We start from the raw sequence: 20524 nt of genomic DNA, 5'->3' as shown, positions 1-20524 counted from the left end.
AATAGCACACAACAAAACTGTAATACAAAACCAGAAATCTAGAAAAAATTCACACAAATTCAACATCCAGAGAAAATTCTGATCCAAAGAAATTAAATGTTGTTTTGGTACTGGGTTCAATGTTGTTTGTTAATGTGGTTGAGAGAATTTTCTCTAGATTAGAATTTTCTCTGTATGGTTGCCACTGAAAGCACCCGACTCCCTCAACTGCATTTCATCTTCCCGTAACTTGTCTACATTATGCTTCTCCCTATAATGCTTATAAAACTCTTGTAAGCGAGCAATGTCTTGGTTTCTGTCTATGGTTTCACCCTCTCTCTTTGCAAACTTTTGCTAGAAGATTTGTTGTGAATACATCCAAAATATGTTATATACAAACAGATATTTCGAAGAAAAGTAGAATTACAATTCACACTAGTAAAGCCAAAGGAGTAGTTTACATTAATTATAAAAGTAAATATTAACATAACAAAATTCAAGTGCACTAGATATCTGAAATGATTGAAGTTCAAACTGCAATATTCAAAAAAATAGTGCCATATTACAAAACTCTCATACCACATGCTAAATGTCAATGCATACCAAAAATGAGAAAAATCTGAAGTCTCCAAACTGAAATTCACATATTTGCACCAGCACCTTTGTAAACAAATGACTCAGGCACCAATTGTTGATGTTTATAAGAGTGTTATAGATCACATATCTTCTAAGACATACACAGAAATGCACATGCCAGTATGTTGCTCTCATTTTTTGTCATGTGATGCAAATATTAAGAACACAAGACATATTCAATCATCTCAGCAAGTTAAGAGTTACCTTTATAACAAACATCAAACCAGTCTTGAACTGTAAAACACCTCTTCCTCACTATTAGGATCCAAATTTTGAGACAAGGAATAAGCATGCCCACATACTGCAGTGAAGCAACAAAAGGGTAACAAATTCAGATAAGCTGAAAGGCTTTCATCAAATATAACAAAGATATTGAAGAATAAATGCCCCAACAAGTAGCATAGACATAATGCGATTCATATGGCCACTCAATGTTTCAGCCTTGGATTTTAAAATATGTCTTCTTTGACAGTTACTGTTTGCGTCAACTAGATCACTATATCAGGTACCAATTGACGCAATCACAATAACAACAAATTGTGCTCGACTAAATCCAGTACCTTTGACACAACGGAGGAGGCGGCGTGTGCTTACGATTGCGCAGCTCAAGTGATGTATGGAGTCAAGGCGAGAACCAACTTTGTTTACCTATCTTCACCTCCTCACTTAGTCACTGACAATCTCATCCCTCCGTTTCACTACAAGAAATTATCTCAGTCCTCCATGAGAGACATACCCAATCGAAGCTTTATTCCTCCTTCTCCTCCTCATGTCGGTGACTTCTCTAGTTCTTCTTTCAACATGCTTCTCTTGCCTCAGACTATGTCTATTTACGATCAAATTTCATATATTGATCACTCTAGTTCTTAATCACTCACTGGGTTTATCTCTATTTTGTTCTTCTAATGTCTCTGAGAGCTTTGCAAGTTCGTTTCTCACTCAATCCAAAATCGAAGATCATCAAGAGAGAGAGAGAGTGCTTAGAGTGTCTGTGTGTGAGGGAGAAATGAGATTTGACTTAAGAGACTCAAATTTCTCTGTCATATATGAGTATGGGGTTGAGGGACCTTAGACATCATAAAATAATATTGTGGATCTCTCTCATTACTAAAAATAGGAGAGGGACTGTAGGCACCCCATTTTTTACCGCCCTTAAGACTTGAGGGCCTCAGGTTGATTGCTCAAGGATGAAAGCTATGTTGTGCAAAGGTTCGATTTCTTCGGCAAAAGGAGCTTCAAATCCTAACCTTACACCCCATTTTGCACCAAAACTATTTTGACCAAAATTATTTTAGACCTTAAAACCCTCTCTTTCAAAATATTTTTGAAAAGTTTCTATGATGTTCCGAAGCTCGCATTTCGTTAAATGTTGCACTTTTCGGTAAACCGAGCAAAAACAAAGTGGAAATAAATGAAAGAGAGGTGAACTCTTTGAAAAAAATTTCAAAACACCTTATTTAAAGGTTTGGAGTTGAACAAAATAAGAGTGGAGGGAAGAAAACTAGTTGGGGAATAAGTTGGGCTTGAAACTGTTGAGAGAGAAATGGGCAACCTCACTAAATCAGACCTATCCTTTTGTATACTTGGACTTTAGTTATGAGGCCACCACCATTGGAAAGTGGGCTTCCGGGGCTTCATTTTACACTCAATAATCTCCTAAAGCCTAGTTCGGATGAGGGAGATGTGACTGTTTGAAGTTAGGCATCCATCTGTTTAAGCCAAAATTGAGCAATCTTCACTAAAATAGGCACATATTTTTGTACACTTATAATTTTGATGTACGGCTTCCACCATTGGAAAGAAGACTTCCGGGGATTCAATTTAGACTCAAGAATGACCTGCAAAGGAGTTTGGATGAAGGAGATATGTCTATTTGAAGTCGGGCCCAAAAAATAGATTTTTTGTCCAGCCACTGAATGAGGCTTGCCGGCCATGTGCCAGCCATGGATGGGATTTTCCGGCCATGTGCCAGCCATTGGTGATTTTTTCCGGCCACAAATGAAGTTTTCCGGGCATCAATGATGGCTTGCCGGCTATTGGTGTCAAAATCAGATTTTTATACAGATATTTTACCTCCAGTTGTCTCCACACTGCTCCAGCTGTTTTTAAATGGATATTTTCGACCAAAGCTCATGTTTTCTATATATACATGACCTATCTCTCATATTTCAAGGTTGAAAAAATTTTAGGAGTCTCTCTCTCTACAATTTTCTCTCTCTCTTGAACTTTTGTGCAGACAAATGTAGATACACTTCAAGTTTGCCTATCAACCCTTAACCAAAGTTGCTTATCTTTGAGCTGAGGTTACTTAGGACCCTCTTTGGGCTCTAGGAGGTGGTCTTGGCTCGATTTATTACCTCAATTGTGTCTTGGCTTCAAGAGGTATAACACTTTCCCTTTTAAGCTTGTTTTACACAATTGTTTTCCTATCTCTTTCCACTATTTTTGGGCTGTTTTTAGCCTGTCTTTGAACTGTAAAAAACTCTTTTTTTGTGGCCTAAAAGTGTTGGTTTTAGGCCATTTTCAATTAAGGGGTGATTCACCATTCTTGCTTCTTTACTTGTATAGCTTTTGTACCTTTGTTCAACACTTTCAAATCAACTTTTTTGGACCTTTTTACCACTGATTTTCAGAGGTTTTCAAAAGCTAAAAATGTTATTTTAAGGTCCCAAAAATAGAGGGGTTAGCCACCCCTCTTTATGCTTGTTTACTAGCTCAAAAGCTCCATGTTTTAGAATATTGTTTTAGCTACTTTAGTCTTCATTCCAGCATGTTTTCCAACTGATTTTGGGCTATAAAAATTCTGTGTTTTTGGGCTGAAGCTTGGGTCCTAAGGCCATTAAAGGTTGAGGGTTAATAGTCCTTCTTTGTACCTTGTTTTGGAGGCCTTTGCCCTTGTGTTTCACACCCTTTTACCATCTTTTTCAGAGCCTTTAAACACTGAATTTCAGAGGTTTTTCAGTGGCAAAAATCTCATTTTGAAGTCCAAAATTAGAGGGGTTAGCCTCCTCTCCTAGTGTCTTGTTTGTATGCTTAGTTAGCTTCACATGTTAGCATGTTTTTTTCTAGCTTAACTTAGCTTAAGTCTAGCATGTTTTATCCTCTGAAATAGCCTGCTTTAGCTCTGTTTTGGGCTATTTGGTTCATTTGAACTTTCCTTGCACTAGCTTGTTGTTTTAAGGCTTTAAACATCATTGGTGTGAGATGGTTGCATGTTTTTAGTGCTTTTATCACTTAATTTCAGCACTTTAATCTCTGCAATCTCCCTCAATTCTTCACTTTTTGATTTGCTTTGAAATTGGTTTTAAATCACTTGGTTGCCTAAGTGTGAAATAGAGGTGTTACGCCTAATGGTTTAATCCCTTAGGGGGTTCATTACCAACAGTGTAATGCCTCTTTCATGCTCAAAGTAACTTGTGGTTTGAACCCTTCTTCCATTAGAGGATACTCACCAATGGACTAAGTGATTAAGGAATGATTTGGTAATTAAAATAAGTAAAAAAAAATGGCAAGTAAAAGTGTGCAAGATAAGCATTCTTTGTGTTACATTGCATGTGTTCAAATCAGACGTTAGTTTGAACACAAGGAAAATGGGACATTTCATGCTCAATAGTGATTAAATGTACCACTTTCCATAGTCTCCATTGCCCTTGATCATGCATGATAGGGTGGTGGTCATTCGAGTCTTATTTGGGCATTTATCAAAATTGTACAACTTGGATCTTTGGCTATCATGCAATGAAATTTCTTGATTGGTGGTTTTGGATCCAAGTGTGTCACTTCTTTGAGGTTTTGAGATGATAAGGAGGGGTGCAATACAAACAAACCCTTAGAAAAACCTTTCTTTTGCTTTGTTTGTGCTCTATTAAAGAATGGTGACTCAGACCATCAGTGGCCGGCAGTGCCTCATCAATGGCCGGCAAGGCTTCATTTCTGGCCGGCAGTACACCCCTCTGTACACCGCTCGAACTCCGCTCTGCGCGCGAGGGCGCGTATTGTTGTTCTACCTACTACAGTTCGGACTCCTGTCACAGTTCTGAATCTAATCTCACAAAGTGCAATGTAAGACTGATAAATCACCAAAGAGTCCAAATCTGGCAAATCGTTTTGGAAAATCAATTTTGATCAAAAAACGCCAAACATGGACTGCTTTTCCAGATTTCAGAGTCGCCACCTAAATATTTTATTTCGAAAAATTTAGGAAACCCTGACTCGTGCCTAAGGCCACGTGTCCGTCATCACCAAAGTTGTCTCGACTCGAGAACTTGGGTACGAAGGGGGAAGGTCATGAAATGAGCACCGCCCGCTCGCCTGATCGAAGGATCGGCCTCTACTAAACATGATACGTTATTTTGAAAACACATGTGTTCTTTTTCCAATTTATTAGCTAACCTTACTAGGTGATATGCACAGCAGACAAGTATAGACTAAATCACTCAATTTGGAACAAAACATCTCATGTTTGTTTTTCGAAAATGGTTTGAAGTTGCCACTCGCAAGTAGGCTAACACGCGGATTTGCCACCCTCAAGTGGGCTTAAAAACATGATTTTGCCACTTCGTAAAGTGGGCTTAAAATGCACAGTTTGATGAATTGTTCTAATTCAAGCAATAAAGCATTCATTCACAGGCATTCAAACAGTTATAGCGGTTAAGCACATAGCCTCATGGAAAGCATGTTAAGCATGACAACATTTACACGCATGTAAGGATGCTAAAGCATAAACACTTACAGTGTACTCCGAGCCAAAAAGAAGCTAGTTAGTAATCAATGCATGATCCTAGCTATGTTAAATGCCTAATGCAACACATGCAAAAATGTAACTAAATAGGCTCGGCTATTCTAAGATGGCATATGATTTATAACACTCGATACATGCATTCAAATAGGTATTCAAGAAAGGGTATTAAAGTACAATGCAGTTTGTATGATGCGCCGAGCCCAGTGCATGCAAGATGAATGAATAATGTACGCATGCAAAGCATAAGTATACTGATTGAAACATGCCCTAAACTAACCATCGAAAGCTGATAAGTAAAAGGGAGAAAAAAATAGGATTGGAAGACATGCATCACACACACACACACTTATTACAATATTTGCCCTCTCGACGGAGGGTCCCAATAATAAGCTAACTAGCTACGCTAATTAAACTAATTATTACAAACCAAAACTAATTAACTATTCCTAGTTAACTAATTATTACAAAACAAATTGATTAATTAAGCACATTAACTAATTAAGTACAAAACCGACGAATTAGCTAACTAAGTAAAGCAGCTGAAGCAGTTAAAAGAGGTCCTCGGGGCGGGGGGTGCATGCATGCTCGATTGCCTCGCTTGGAAATCCATTGCTATGCCCAGAATTGCATCTGTTTGCATTTGATTTGATCTTTGAAAAGTGCACTAACTTCCAGATTGCTTCTGTTCCAATATGGGGACCTCCTGGTGGGTTGCCGACCAGAAAAAGGGGCTGTAGACCAAAAAAACTGGTTGTAGACCAGAAAAAGTGGTCGATCGACCACCCTTACTGGTCGGCCAACCAGTTAATTTGCCAAGCTCCAATTTTGCTGCAACAGAGAACAACAAGTGGCATAGCAGTGTATTTGTAAGATATGTGTGCACAACTACCTTCCCTATCATTTCTTAAGCTCAAGGGAGTGCGGTACTTGACTCTCGAGCCATCAGCCGAGCATCACAATGCACAATGGCCGAGAAGCCAAGTTTGCACAAGTCAATGTCAATGAATGCACAAATAACACATAAGGGCCTCCACCTCTATCATGCTTGATCAAGAGGGTCGGCGACCAAGAAATGCTACACGTTTCATCACTTTAAGTATGAAATGTGTGACATTCCTCGTGTTTGGATTAACGTCCAATCCAAACACATGCAACACAAACAAGATAATCAACCTTCAATTCTAAAGTGACATGCGCAAGACTCCATCATGTAAGCAATGCATGCGTGGCATGTTTAAAAGCTAAGGCATCAAAGCTAATGAAACATATTACACATGAGGCATGCACTATCAATCTCAAATGGTCAAACCAACCCCAGACAAAGGTCAAACATGCCAAAACAGTGGCTGAAATATGTTAAGATCAAGGCATACAACACAAGGAGAGCAATGCTTATTTGATGGCTCATTAACAATGCACAAAGACAAAACTCTCAAAAACTCTCAAGGAGTGAAAGAAGTGAGAACATGACACATGTATATGCTCTGAAATAACACGTTAAACGATGCCAATACATGCAACCATCACAAGTACAGCATGCTATGGTGCTCAAAACTCAAGACTAGCTAAGGCATTTGCATCATAGCCATATCAAGCAAGCCCCAAAGGGCCAAGATGACTCAAAACAGTCTCAAGGCAGGTCAAAACAATGCCAAAACATGCATGGAGTAGAGCTAACACATGTTAGAATGTGAGGCATAAAGCATGGCGCATGCAAGGCCAATGAGTGGGATTATATTACACATACCAAAACCAAGCATGAGGTGAATTCACCAACAAAAATCAGAGTTGTAACATGGTAAAATAACACCAAAAACATGCTGAGCTGGTAACCCCAAAAGCTTAGGCAAGCATGCATACATATTGGCTCATAAGTGAAGCATAAGGCTCAATCCTCAAACACAACAAAGAGATGATAAATGCAAGAATATGGCAGAGGTATATGGTCTGAAATAACATGCCAACTGATGCCATGCCATGCAAAAAGCTCAAATATGACATGTTAGAGGCCCCAAAGTGCATGGCTAGCAAAGCCAAATACACTATAGCTATGCAAAGCCAAGCATACATGACCAAAACCACTCAAATCAGACCTAGAGCATGCTAAAACATAGCCAAAAATGTGCTGGAGTAGAGCATACACATGTTAGATCAATGGGCTAAAAACACCAAATACACTAGGCTAGTGAACCAAATTGCACTACAAGTGCAAGGAGCATGCAAGAGGCAACCAAATCAACCAAAAACAGAGTTATGACAGGTCTGAAAAGTCACAAAAATGAGCCTAAACAAAGCCACTAAGAAGTGGAAACCCATGCTCTTTTGATGGGCCAACAACACATGCAAACAAGAGAAGATGAGGGGGGACTACCCCCTCCTATTTGGGGCCTCAAAACCACCTTTTCACCACTGAAATTCCTCTGGAATTCAGTAGTTTAAAGGCCAAAAAAGTTGGTTTGAAAGGTGGTGAAAGATGGCTCAAAAGGCTTTACAAGCCAAGGAGCAAAAGGGAGGAAACACCCCTTACCCAAACAAGGCTTAAACCACCACTTTTAAACCATAAAAATAGAAGAAAAACAGAGGTTTTTTTAGTTCAACACCACCCCAAAAATAGCCCCAAAATAGTTGAAAAAGATGGCAAAACAATAGTGCACAAAGAGCTTGAAAGGTTAGACTTTTACCTCTTGAAGCATAGCAGCAAGAACAACCCCAATTCTGAGCTAAAATCACCTTTTGGAGCTCAAACAAAGTCCCAAAGAATCTCAGCCCAATGGTGGTCAAGTTTGGTTAAGGAAGTGTATGCAAATATGTAAGGAATTCTCACTTTCAAGTCTAAAACAAGAGGAGAGAGAGAATTCTAGAAAAAGAGAAGAATTTGCTCACAAATCTTCTAGAGAGAGAGGATTTTTAGAGAGAGAGGCTCCCAAAATTCCTAAGCCTTCAAAAAAATGTTCTAACCCTTTCAAAATGGGAGAAATGCCTTATATATAGCAATATACAAGAGTTTGGTTGAAATATCTGATTATGGAACATGTGGCACAACCTGGAAACAGCTAGAGGGGAAAGATCTTCAAAATATTTGAGTTTGGGACCTTAGTGGTCAGTTAGCCACATTTTTTGGTCGACCGACCATCTTTTTGGGTCGACCGAGCACTTTTATGGTCGACAGCCCATTTTTCTGGTCAACAGGCAAAATTCTGCTTTCCAGGTCCAACTTCAAATGGGCATAACGCTTTTGTCTGGACTCATTTTCAAGTCATTCTTGTGTCCAAATTGTAGCCCCGGAAATAAGCTTTCCAATGTGGTAGCCTTGCATCAAAATTCCAACTGTGCAAAAAGTTATGCCTATTTTGGTAAAGCCACTTAGTTTTGGTCCTACCCAGATTCATGCCAAACTTCTCCCAAACTAGTTTTCTTCTCTCATTTCCTCTTTTCTTCAAATCTAAACCCCTAAAAAAGGAGTTTTGAAAGATTTTTCAAAGATTTCATCTCTCTTTAATTCATTTCTACTTTGTCCTTGCTCGGTTTACCGAAAAGTATAACATTTAACGAAATGCGAGCGTCAGAACATCGTAGGAACTTTATTTCAAAAACATTTTGAAAGAGAGGGCCTTAAAGTCTAAAAATCATTCAAAATAGTTTTGGTCCAAAAAAAAGGGGTATGAGGTTTAAATTTGATGCTCTCCTTGCCAAAGAAATCAACCATTTGTATAGCATAGCTTGCATCACGCAATCAGTAGTGCCCAAGTCTTAAGGGCGGTCAAAAATAGGGTGTCTACACTCTCTGGCCGGCATATGGCCGGCAGGCCACTGGTGTAACCCTCAGCAAAGATTTGGTAAATTGAAGTAAAAAGGTTCTAAAGCATGCTCAACCCTACAAACAAAGCCTCTCAAGAGCAAAACCAAGGACTTTTCGGAGCAAAACCAAGCGCATGCATCTTCCACTTCCCGAGGCGGAGCAGTGGCAATATAGTTTAATACCTTGCATGATTAGTTAGTGTGCATTTGTTTTAATTAATTACTTTGCTAGTTGATTAAAGTGTTGTAATAAGTAGTAATTAGTTTGCTAGTTATTCATTTGATTTATAATAATTAGTCTAATTAGTTTAATTAGCTTAGCTAGTTGCTTAGCTCTTATTCATTCGGACCCTCCTTTATGAGGGCACAATGTTGTAATAAATGTGCGTGCGTGTGTGTATGTCTTCCAACCCCACATCTTTCTCCCTTTTACTTAATCGCTTTTGATGGTTAGATTAGGGACATTTTCAATTAGCATACCTTATGCTCGCATGTTTGCATCCATTCATTTGTCTTGCATGCACCAAGGCTCGGCGCATCATTCAAACTATATTATCATTTCAATACTTCTTTAAATACGTGTTTCAAAGCATGCCATCAAAGTGTTGCAAATACCATAATTAAATAGCCGAGCCTATTTAGTTGCATTATTGCATGTGTTGTATTAGTCACTTAACATAGTTAGGATCATGCATCTTTCTAACTAGTTTCTGTTTTGGCTTGGCGTACTCGGTAAGTCTTTGCGCTTTAGCATACTTGCATGAGTGTGATTGCCATGTTGCCATGATTAGCATGTTTGTCATAAGGCTATGTGCTTAAATGCTAAACTGCATGAATGCCTGTGGATGAAGGCTTGTTGTTTGAATTGGAACGATTCAACGAATGTACGTTTTAAGCCCACTTTGTTAAGTGGAAAATCAGTGTTTTAAGCCCACTATATTTGGTGGCAAATCCGCATCTTTAAGCCCACTTGAGGGTGGCAAATTCAAACCATTTTCGTAAAACAAACATGACTTGAAATGTTCCAATTCTTACGACGTAGTCTATACTTGCTTGTGTGCATCACATAGTAAAGCTAGTTTAAATAACCGGAATAAGAAGATATGATGTTTATAAAATAGCATATCATGATTAGTAGAAATCGATTTTTGATCGGGCAAGCGGAGGTGCTCATTTCAGAACCTTCCCCTCTCGTACTCAAGTTCCCAAGCCGAGGCAACTTTGGTGATGACGGACACGTGGCCTTTAGCACGAGTCAGGATTTCCTAAATTTTCCCAAAATAAAAATATTTAGGTGGAGACTTTGTATCTGGGAAAGTAGTCCAATTTTGGCATTATTTGATTTAAAATCGATTTTTCAAAAAGATTTGTCGGATTTAGACTCTTTGGTGTTTATCAGTTTCACATTGCACTTGTGAGACTAGATTTAGAACCATAAGAGTCCGAACTGTAAAGCCTTTCTTTCAAACCTTCCCGAAAGGCGGGGTGCGAAAAAAGGCGAGCCACAGTTTCTACCTTAGGCTAATTTTCCCTTTCATTTTCTATCATTTATTTCTGTCTAATCAGGCCTAATGATTGGTTGGTCTCGTTTTTTTTTTTTTTTTTTCCCTCCTTAATTCTAGTTCTCTCTTCTTCTCCATGTTTATATCTACCATTAGGTTTTCAAATTTACTAAATGAGGACGTTGTTTAATTTATTAAAACTAAAACTAATATATATATATATATATATATGAAAAAAATTTAGGAGTTCTAAATTAAGAGCTCTAATAACTCTAATTGGTATGCAAGTCTCATGTGATGTGATGTTTTGGCCTTGATTTTTTTTTTCTTCTTTTTGTTTTTGATTTTCACATTATTAGTGCTCTTTTAAAGCTCCCAAATTAAAGAGATGTATCATTTTTGTATATATATAAACTAGTGAAGCAAGGTCCGAACGAGCTACTTGCACAATTTTTTTTTTTTTTAAATTTTGTTTTGACCTTTTCATTTTAATATAGTGTTGGTTTTAATGTGAAAAAATATAATAAACTGGTTATTTTCTAGAGGTTAAAAAGTAATAATTTAGTTCTATTTCACTAAATTTAATGATATGTGGCTTTTATTTCAATTAATTAAGTATTATTTGAAATTCTTATCTAGAAATAAGATTTTTTTTAATCAGAATTGAATGAAGTAGAAGATTAAACAAATCAAACATTCATATTGTAAGGTTTGTCGAGCATATCATTTATAAAAAAAAATCAAATTAATTAGACATGTTTTGAATTATTCAAAAGAACTTCATGCTATTTTTAAAAAATAAGAAGCCTTTTTATCCAACAGCAATTTGAGGAAAAAAGAAAAAAATATGAAAATTTTTATTTACACATCATAAAAACTCTCAATACACACCACAATATGTATATTTGAACATATTTTTTTATTCATAACTTTAGATCCGAACATTTGACATTTATTTGAAAGTTTATATCTGAACACCATTTGTGGTATATACTGAAAGTTTGTACAGTGAAATATAATTATCCAAAAATGATATCTCTATGAAAGCCAATATTTCCAAAATAACCCTCAAAACTCCAACCAAAAAACACGAACAAGAAAACAAAAAATGGCAAAATGAAAAATTAAAAAATAAGCCAACGACAAAATAAGAAATAGAAAACCCTTACATAATTGATCCAAAAATATTACATAATTTCCAAAAACCCTTTCACTCAAGGTTATTCCACCAACTAAACTAAAAGACAAAATAAAAAATACAAACACAAGTCAAAAGCAAAATAGGAAAACAAAGTACAAGCCACCAAAATGAAAGGAAAGCTTCTATTTGCATCTCAAAAAATTAGATTGGGCACCTCAATTTAATTATATAGTGCAGCTATTAGAATTTATTTTTATTCTTTGTACTCCTCATTTTTTTGATATTTTTTTAATTCTAATTTTGTTCAAACATGAAGTTGTATTTATACCCTCATCTTTAACCTAATTTTCCAAACCTTAACCCTAGCCATTCCATCGCGGCCAACCGCCGCCATCACGGCCCGCCCTCCCTGTCACTGTCTGGTACCTATCTCCTCCAACTCTCTCTGTCTGTCTGTCTCTCTAAATTCGTAAATTTTGCAATGGTGGACAAATGAAAGGCATTGTTGAACAGGAAGAACAAATACTCGTGAAACATTTCGCGCGCTCAAAATGAATTTCACGGCTTTAGATCATGGCTCCAATGGATATGCGTGGACGACGTGTGGTTCGTGTTTGTTTTAATGGCAATCGTCATCCTCGTCTCTCTCACTTTGTTCTTGCCTGTTCCAACTGCGATAACAAATACGCCAGGCCTTACAATAGCGTCAGTCAATTGGGAAATGTACTAAGGAATAGAGGTCAGAGATGGAAGCACTAGTCATTAGGGTATAGAGGTTGAAGGTAGCGGCAGTGGTCGCCAGAGATGCGCCAGTGGCTGGTGGAAAAAAGGTAGAGATAGGGTTTGGAAGGTTGGGTGTAAGAGCTGTAATGGGCAAAGGTAGTGGGGTCTCCAGTAAGGGTGGAGATCGCTGGCAGTGGAAGGGGTTGTCAAAAGAAGAAAAGTTTGGGGTCCAAGCACAAGGGTATAGTAGATATTAAGGTGGGTGTTCAAAGAGAAGATGAGAGAGTTTCAATTATGTGAGTAGGGGTTCAAAGAACTGAGGGTCGGTGTTAATAGCAACACTTTAATTATATATATTTTTTATTGCTATTAAGTCCTTATTTAAAATGATCAAAAAAGATTTGACATTGGAAAAAGTGTAAATAAAAGTATTTTGGACACCCATTAATTATCAGCCTCAATATTTCTTTTTTCTTTTCCTTCCTACTTTCATCACTTTGCATCTTCATACCCAACTCTATTTGTTTTAATTCATCATTCTTGTATTTTAATTCATATTAAAATCAACAAAGAAGATGTTTCCAAACAATTTTCTATAGAGAAAGTAGTTTTTAATTGTTGTTCATCATTTTCTATAGTTTGGTTTTTCGAATTCATTCAGAACTGAATATCTGAACAAAGTCTATATGTTTGGAATTAAGTATATGGACAAATATATTTTGTTTGGCACTAAATATCCATATTAAACAACTAGAACCAATTTTCTTATGTTCACTGAGTATCTGAACAAGTTTCACATGTTTAGAATTAAGTATCCGGACAAATATATTTTGTTTGGCACTAAATATTTTTATGAAACAACTGGAATCGATTTTATTGTGTTCGACACTGAGTATTCGAACAAACTTCATATGTTTGGAATTAAGTATCCAGACAAATATATTTTATTTGACACTGAGTATCCATATCAAACAACTAGAACTGATTTTCTTTATTCGACACTGAGTATCCAAAAATTGGTAGCCACCGATGGATGTAGAGTGAAAGGAGATCTTCATCTGATATAGAGTGAGAGGAGACCATTGATGGATGTAGAGTAGGAGGAGACCTTTGTCGCTTTGAATCCCTCTTCGTCTTGGATGAACCCTCTTCGTTGCTTAAAATTCTCTTCTAATTTTGTTTCTCTGTTTTTGGGTAATGGGGTGTACAAAGTAGATTTGTACAAGGTTTAAGGGGTTTTAGGATTAGGATAGGTATTAGTTGGGTATCCAAACAAATAAATAAAATTTCAAATTTATTATTAGTGTGCCTAAAGTAATAGGGTATCCAACCTAATTCTTGGGGTGCATTTAAAGCCTTCCAAACAAAAGAGCTTCTTATATATAAATAGATATATAATGATTTTTGGTTAAAAATAACATGAATTCATGGGTTTTTATAGAAATAGAATTTTACTCTTTTGAAAATGTATATCAATTTGTAGGAATTTGTTAATGTCAAAGGATTTACATATAACAAATTGTATTCTTGTTGAATCAATTTTATAAAGATTGATGAGATCATAGGCTCAAAATGGTAGAATAGTGATGGCTAGTTATCAATGGACAGTGGAACAAAGCGATTAATCATTAGTGATGGTCTATGGAGCGAAATTGATTGCCAATGATTAGGGGTGTTCGCGGTTCGGATTTAAACAGTTTGTGAATCGTATTGGACTTGTCCCTATCTATATGGTTTGGAGAAAAGACAACTCGCAACCGCTCGCAGTGCGGTTTGCAGTTTCTGCGGATAGGGTTCGCAAATGTGTAAGCGGTTGCGGGTGGTTTGCGAATTGGACTTTTTTTCTTCAAAAATTTATTTTTGAGTCTTATTTTTTTCCCATTTTGTAAATATTTATTTTGGGCCATTTTCTCCCCATTTTCTAAAATGCTCCAATGTTAATAATTAATGAATTAAAACTTATAAAATTGAAAACACAACAAAATCAATTCGTAACACAAACAAATCATTCCAAATCTTAAATCAAATCATAAACTAACACAAGCACATATTTCAAAATCCTAAACTAGAACTTCATATTCATTAAGGAATTTAAAATTTCAAATCACACTTCATCCGGGACAAGTTTAGTTATGTAACAATAATAATGATGATGCTATCCGTCCCGGGTGGATGGGTCGGACTTGTCCAGGCTCTTCAAGTTCCGGTCTAGGGTGATGATTCCGTCAAATGACCTGCATGCAAGTCCAAAGGGGAATGGGGCAGTCCCCCAGTGAACCCTCCGGCGTGAGAATTAGTAGAGGAAGAAGGAAATGTAGAAAGAGAGATGGAGAGATCAAAAGCTTAACCTTTCTCTTGTCTTTCTATTCTTACTTATATCTTTGGTAATCATTTCATTGTCCTTTGTGACGTGCCCCCTCCCGCCGAAAGCCTGTGCCGTAGCTTACCTTGTTCAGGGTGAGGGGGCTCTGTTCCGACGGGGAGGTGTTGTCGTAATAAATGCTGTGATGAGATGCATTAATGGTGATGTGTTGTGGTAATAACTCTGCAGATCTTTGTCTGCTGATATGGCCCGTGTTCCACCTGCCATGTGCCCGAATGCCATTGGCCCCCCATGCCTAGATGGCCTCTAACTGTCCTGGGCTTTGCCAACCGGGTTATGCTATTGGTCCTAAGCGATGGGTTCGGGGTGGTTTGCTGTGGGTCGTATGCCTCGTGGGTCTATCCATGTCAGTAGTCCCCCATTTCCGAGTGCAGCTTTAGTCCAACGAAGGGAATAGTAATAAGGAAGGGAAGTTCGAACTGAGTGGAGAGGTCTACTGGAAGCCGTACCGATCGCAAGGGTGACTGAATGGGAGAAGCTGACCGTGAGGGTGGCCGAGCGGGAGGGGTCGACCGAGAGGCATGCCGACCGCGAGGGTGGCCGAGCGAGAGGGGTTGACCGAGAGGCGTGCTGACCGCGAGGGTGGCCGAACGGGAGGGGTCGACCGAGAGGGTGGCCGAGCGGGAGGGGTCGACTGAGAGGCATGCCGACCGCGAGGGTGGCCGAGCGAGAGGGGTCGACCGAGAGGCGTGCCGACCGCGAGGGTGACCGAGCGGGAGGGGTCGACCGAGAGGCGTGCCGACCGCGAGGGTGGTCGAGCGAGAGGGGTCGACCGAGAGGCGTGCCGACCAGGACGGCGCGGGGCTCAAAAAGAGAGGGGGTAGGGTGGGGCCATGTGATGATTTGAAATGGAAGGGACAGGGGAAGGGGAAGGGACAGTACATCGTGGCCATAGACGTGGTAATATCGTGGGAAAGTGAAGCGCTGGAGCAAAAATGAAACGATAGGTCACGAAGGGGGTTTTGAAAAGGCGATTTTTGGCGGTTGATTTGAAAGGTTTTGAAACGGGCGAAAATTAATGTGGATCCATGGAATACGGGTAAACTATGGGTGTTTGGTATAATGCGTTTCACCTACCGTTTTACAAAAACTCAAAATATCCAAGTGTTAATTCCTTCATTGCGTATGACACACCTGTGTAGCATTCTCTCAACTTCCTTGCTCCTGCGTTAGAAGTGATTTGTAAGCAAACCCTAGAAATGGCACAAGAAGAAGTAGTTAATGTGAGGGTGGACCCGCTGGGGGATGATGATGCGGAGGAGTTAGCGGCGCGATACAGGACGGAGACGCGGGTGGTGGGGGCGGGGGTGGGGGAATCGCAGGCGTCGGCCCTGATATTGGCTCCAAAACCACTAAGCTAGGTAGAGCCAGATTAGTGGCACACTAAGGCGGACAAATCCACACTCACGGCGGCGGATTTGGAGGTTATCAGGGAACGATACCAGATTCCGGCGGAGGTAGAGTTACTGCTGCCAACATCAAGGGAAAGGCCGTCTACTGCGAGGCCAGTGGAGTTTTCCCTATACGAGGAGGCATTAAAAGGTGGGCTGAGGTTGCCACTGCCTCAAGTGGTGGTTGACGTGCTGAATCGCCTGGAGGTAGCGCCGGGGCAATTGATGCCCAATGCATGGAAAATTCTGCTGGCCTGTGCGAGTGCGTGGCCTAAGGCGAATGGGGGGGAGGCCATGACGGTAGACGAGTTCTTTTCGTGTTACAAGGCGTTGGGGCAACAAGAAACTTGGGTTACCCTACAGGCGGTGATGGGGAGGGGATTGGTGGCGGGGCTGCCTACGTCGATCAAGGGGTGGCGGCCACGGTGGTTTTACGTGTCTGCTAATGGGGGAGTGGGGGTGCGCACCATCTGGAAGGTGCCAACCAGGTCGATGGAGTCGAGACTGGGGGCGATGGCGGAAGAGAGGGTGAAGAGAGTGAAGGAGTGAAAAGAGAGAGAGAAGGCCAAATGGGACGAGCTTGTCCAACCGTCTGCATTGTTTGAGGCGGGGCTGGGACCGCAGCCGAAGGGTGGAGACCTCGGCCGGGTAGAATTGGAGGCGAGGAGAATAGCTCAGGAGGTAGAGGATCGGGCCGTTCTGACCAAGGCCACGAAGTTGAAGGAAGCGCAAAGGGACCGACCACCTCAACCGATCGCGCAGGAGAGGATCCGACCGCGCCCAAGGCCGTTGGGGGAAAAAGACTTAAGCAGTTTTGAACCGCGGCCGCCTCCTGTAGACCCTGTAAAAGAACAGGCCAGAAAAGAGGAAGAGGCTCTGAAAAAGAAGAAGAAGAAGAGGAGTGCCCCAGAAGAGGCCGCAGATGAGTCTGGGGCCAAGAGGGCTAAGGTGGCCCCGACTGAGGTGGAGGTCCCTATGGCCAAGGACACCCCAGAGGTGGTGGAGATCATCCCAACGGTGGAGGTTGTGGAGATTGCTCCAACAGTGCAAGTGGAGGCTGGGCTGACTGAAGCAGTGCCGAGCGGAAGGGAACAGGTCCAGAAGGGGCCTGACCCCCAGGAAGGAGGGGTTCGTCTGGCTAAGGGGATTTATCATGCGCGCGCGGTAGCTGGAAGGTTGGAGGGAGAAGAAAGCCCAGCCAGGGGCGGGGCAGACCGCCTGGTGAAGATTGTGGAGGAGACAGCTCTGCGCGCGGCGTCAGGATATAATGAGGCTGACCTGCTGAGGGGGTTATGCTCTGCCCAAATGGAGGTAACTACCTTGGCAGGGGCCCTCCTTAGGAAGGCAGGGGCTGCCAAGTTAAAGGCTGAGGAGGCCAAGGCCCAGTTGGCCAAATTGAAGAGGGACAATGCCGACTGGAAGACTGTCCATGCCGATCTGCCAGCAGTCAAGTTGGAGCTGGAGGACACACGCCGTAAGGTCGTGTCGCTCGAGTTGCAACTGGCTGGTGAACAGAAAAAGTTGGAAGAGTCTGAAAGGGCCTGCGCTATGGCGGTCGAGCGCCATGAAGAGGCCATGATTAGCAATGAAGAGCTGGTCAGGCAAAAGGATGAAGCAGATTCCAGAATTGGAGATCTGTTGAAGGAGTTGGGGGAGGAGTGCGCCAGAGCAGAGGAGGAGAAGGGGAGGCTCCTGAGGGAGTGGGAAATAGAGAAGGCGAAGGCGGTGGCGGAGCTGGAGAGTCTGAAGAAGGGGGTGGAAGAGGAGAGGGCGACGGCGGCTGCTGAAAGGAGGGCCCTGCAAAGAGAGCTGGACGAGGAGAGGGCGAAGGCGGCGTCTGAGAGGGCGGCCTACCCTGATCTGTGCGTCGCAGCAGTGGAGCAATATAAAGGGTCCCCCGAATTTCAGATGGTGGTAGACGCCGCTGTCGCCAGGAGTCTGGCTGGGCAAGAGTCTGGGGGTGGGCCCATCAAGGAAGACTGCTGGAGGTAGGACAGAGGTAGAGGTGATTGAAAGCTTCCAGCAGTCAGACTTCTACAAGCACGAAATGGCCGAGTTCTGGGACAGCGGTTGGAAGATGTTCAAGCGCAGAGCTGAAGAGCTGTTCCCACACTTGGACCTTAGTAGTGTGACGATAGGTGAAGATGATGTGGCCCAGACCCCCCTGGACGAAGGCATTGAAGAAGAAAATCTGGCGTCTAGCGAGGAGGAGTAGCCAAGGAGAAGAACTCGGCGTGCTCTGTGTTTGTGTGTTTTGTTTTTTTTTTTTTTTTTTTTTTTTTTGTAATGAACTTGTGAACACATTGTAAAGGAATGAGTGAATGAATGAATGTATGAAGAATTTAATTGTAATGAATTTGTGTACAAAGGTTATTTTGTTTGTGTTGCCAGTTGAATTTTGTTTATTTTGTTTATGTTGCCAAAATGAATGAAGTGTTGTTATAAAAACTGGTCATAAAGATTGGGTTAATAAAAATATCGTGTAAAGTTAAAGTTAAAAGTTCCTCCCTGCGGAGTGTGATTGGAGTTGTATGAAAATTGAAAGGATAATAGTGTTTGATTGAAAAATTGGAGTAGGAAATTGTAGAACATAATATTAAGCACGAATGAAGAATCCACGGATGAGGAATCCACGGATGAGGAACATAATTGTAACTAAACAGTTAATTGTAAACTGGGTGAGGTGGCAAATAATCTGATTAGTAAATGAAATACGTGAGAGCATATTTGGAATTTAACTAGGTAAAAACGTGGTCCTGGAATTGTGAAGAAGCTTCAAAATGTGACTAAGTGTTAAAAATGTGGTTCTGCTTGTCTTTGAAGTGCTCGGTCTGGCTGAGGCTTTTGAAGTGCTCGGTCTGGCCGAGGCCTTGAAGTGCTCAGTCTGGCTGAAGCTTTTGAAGTGCTCAGTCTGGCCGAGGCTTTGAAGTGCTCAGTCTGGCTGAGGCTTTGAAGTGCTCGGTCTGGTCGAGGCTTTGAAGTGCTCAGTCTGGCTGAGGCTTTTGAAGTGCTCGGTCTGGCCGAGGCTTTTGAAGTGTTCAGTCTGGCTGAGGTTTTGAAGTGCTCGGTCTGGCCGAGGCCTTCAAGTGCTCAGTCTGGCTAAGGCTTTTGAAGTGCTCGGTCTGGCCGAGGCTTTGAAGTGCTCAGTCTGGCTGAGGCTTTTGAAGTGCTCGGTCTGGCCGAGGCTTTTGAAGTGCTCAGTCTAGCTGAGGCTTTTGAAGTGCTCGGTCTGGCCGAGGCTTTGAAGTGCTCAGTCTGGCTGAGGCTTTTGAAGTGCTCGGTCTGGCCGAGGCTTTTGAAGTGCTCAGTCTGGCTGAGGTTTTGAAGTGCTCGGTCTGGCCGAGGCCTTGAAGTGCTCAGTCTGGCTGAGGTTTTGAAGTGCTCGGTCTGGCCGAGGCCTTGAAGTGCTCAGTCTGGCTGAGGCTTTTGAAGTGCTCAGTTTGGCTGAGGTTTTGAAGTGCTCAATCTGGCTGAGGTTTTGAATACTACATAGGCACTCATTCACCCCACTCCATTATCATATATTATAATATATTATACTCCATACTCTCCACTCACAGATTCACACACCCACTATCTCTTACAATAAGTTTTCATTTGTTTTTCCACCTACTATATTTTAATATGTAACCATATACATATATATATTTTGACTTCAATTTCTTTTCTTTTTTCTCTTTTCTATCTATCATATATATTATTCCTATTATTATTATTATTAAACAACAAAAAAAAAAAAAAAAAAAAAAAAACCAAAGCCGAACAACCCATTGCAGGTTTTCACAACATCGTGGGCCACGCAACCTTTTTTTTCATTATTATTTCTTTGCAAAAAAAAAAAAAAAAAAAAAAAAAAAAAAAAAAAACCAAACTCATTTTATTCATGTCGGGGCTCACCCCGATCACCATTTTACACCAAAAAAAAAAAAAAAAAAAAAAACCACATCCACAGGCGGGATTTTTTCTTCTCTACTCTGCCGCAGGTCTTTTCTTCTTGCCTCCGTCCTGGACGGCCCTTGACGGTGCTGTCTCCGTGTTTTCCACGCCGCCAAGCACGTTCACTCCCCCATACTCCTCCACTGCAGCATATGGAGGACCTCCAAATCGGAACATCACAGTGGCCTTCCGCTTCAGCTCCTTGTTTTCTGCCCTTAGCACGCTTATCTCTGCTCGCGCATCCTTATACATGCGTTGGAGCAGAGCCAGCTGGGAGTTTACATGTTGCACCTC

The sequence above is a fragment of the Camellia sinensis genome, chromosome 12 (genome assembly GCF_055761805.1).
Source record: "Camellia sinensis isolate YWXY chromosome 12, ASM5576180v1, whole genome shotgun sequence".
NCBI classification, from domain to species: domain Eukaryota; kingdom Viridiplantae; phylum Streptophyta; class Magnoliopsida; order Ericales; family Theaceae; genus Camellia; species Camellia sinensis.
The sequence above is the reverse complement of the archived record's forward strand: the minus strand, read 5'-3'. Positions refer to the sequence as shown.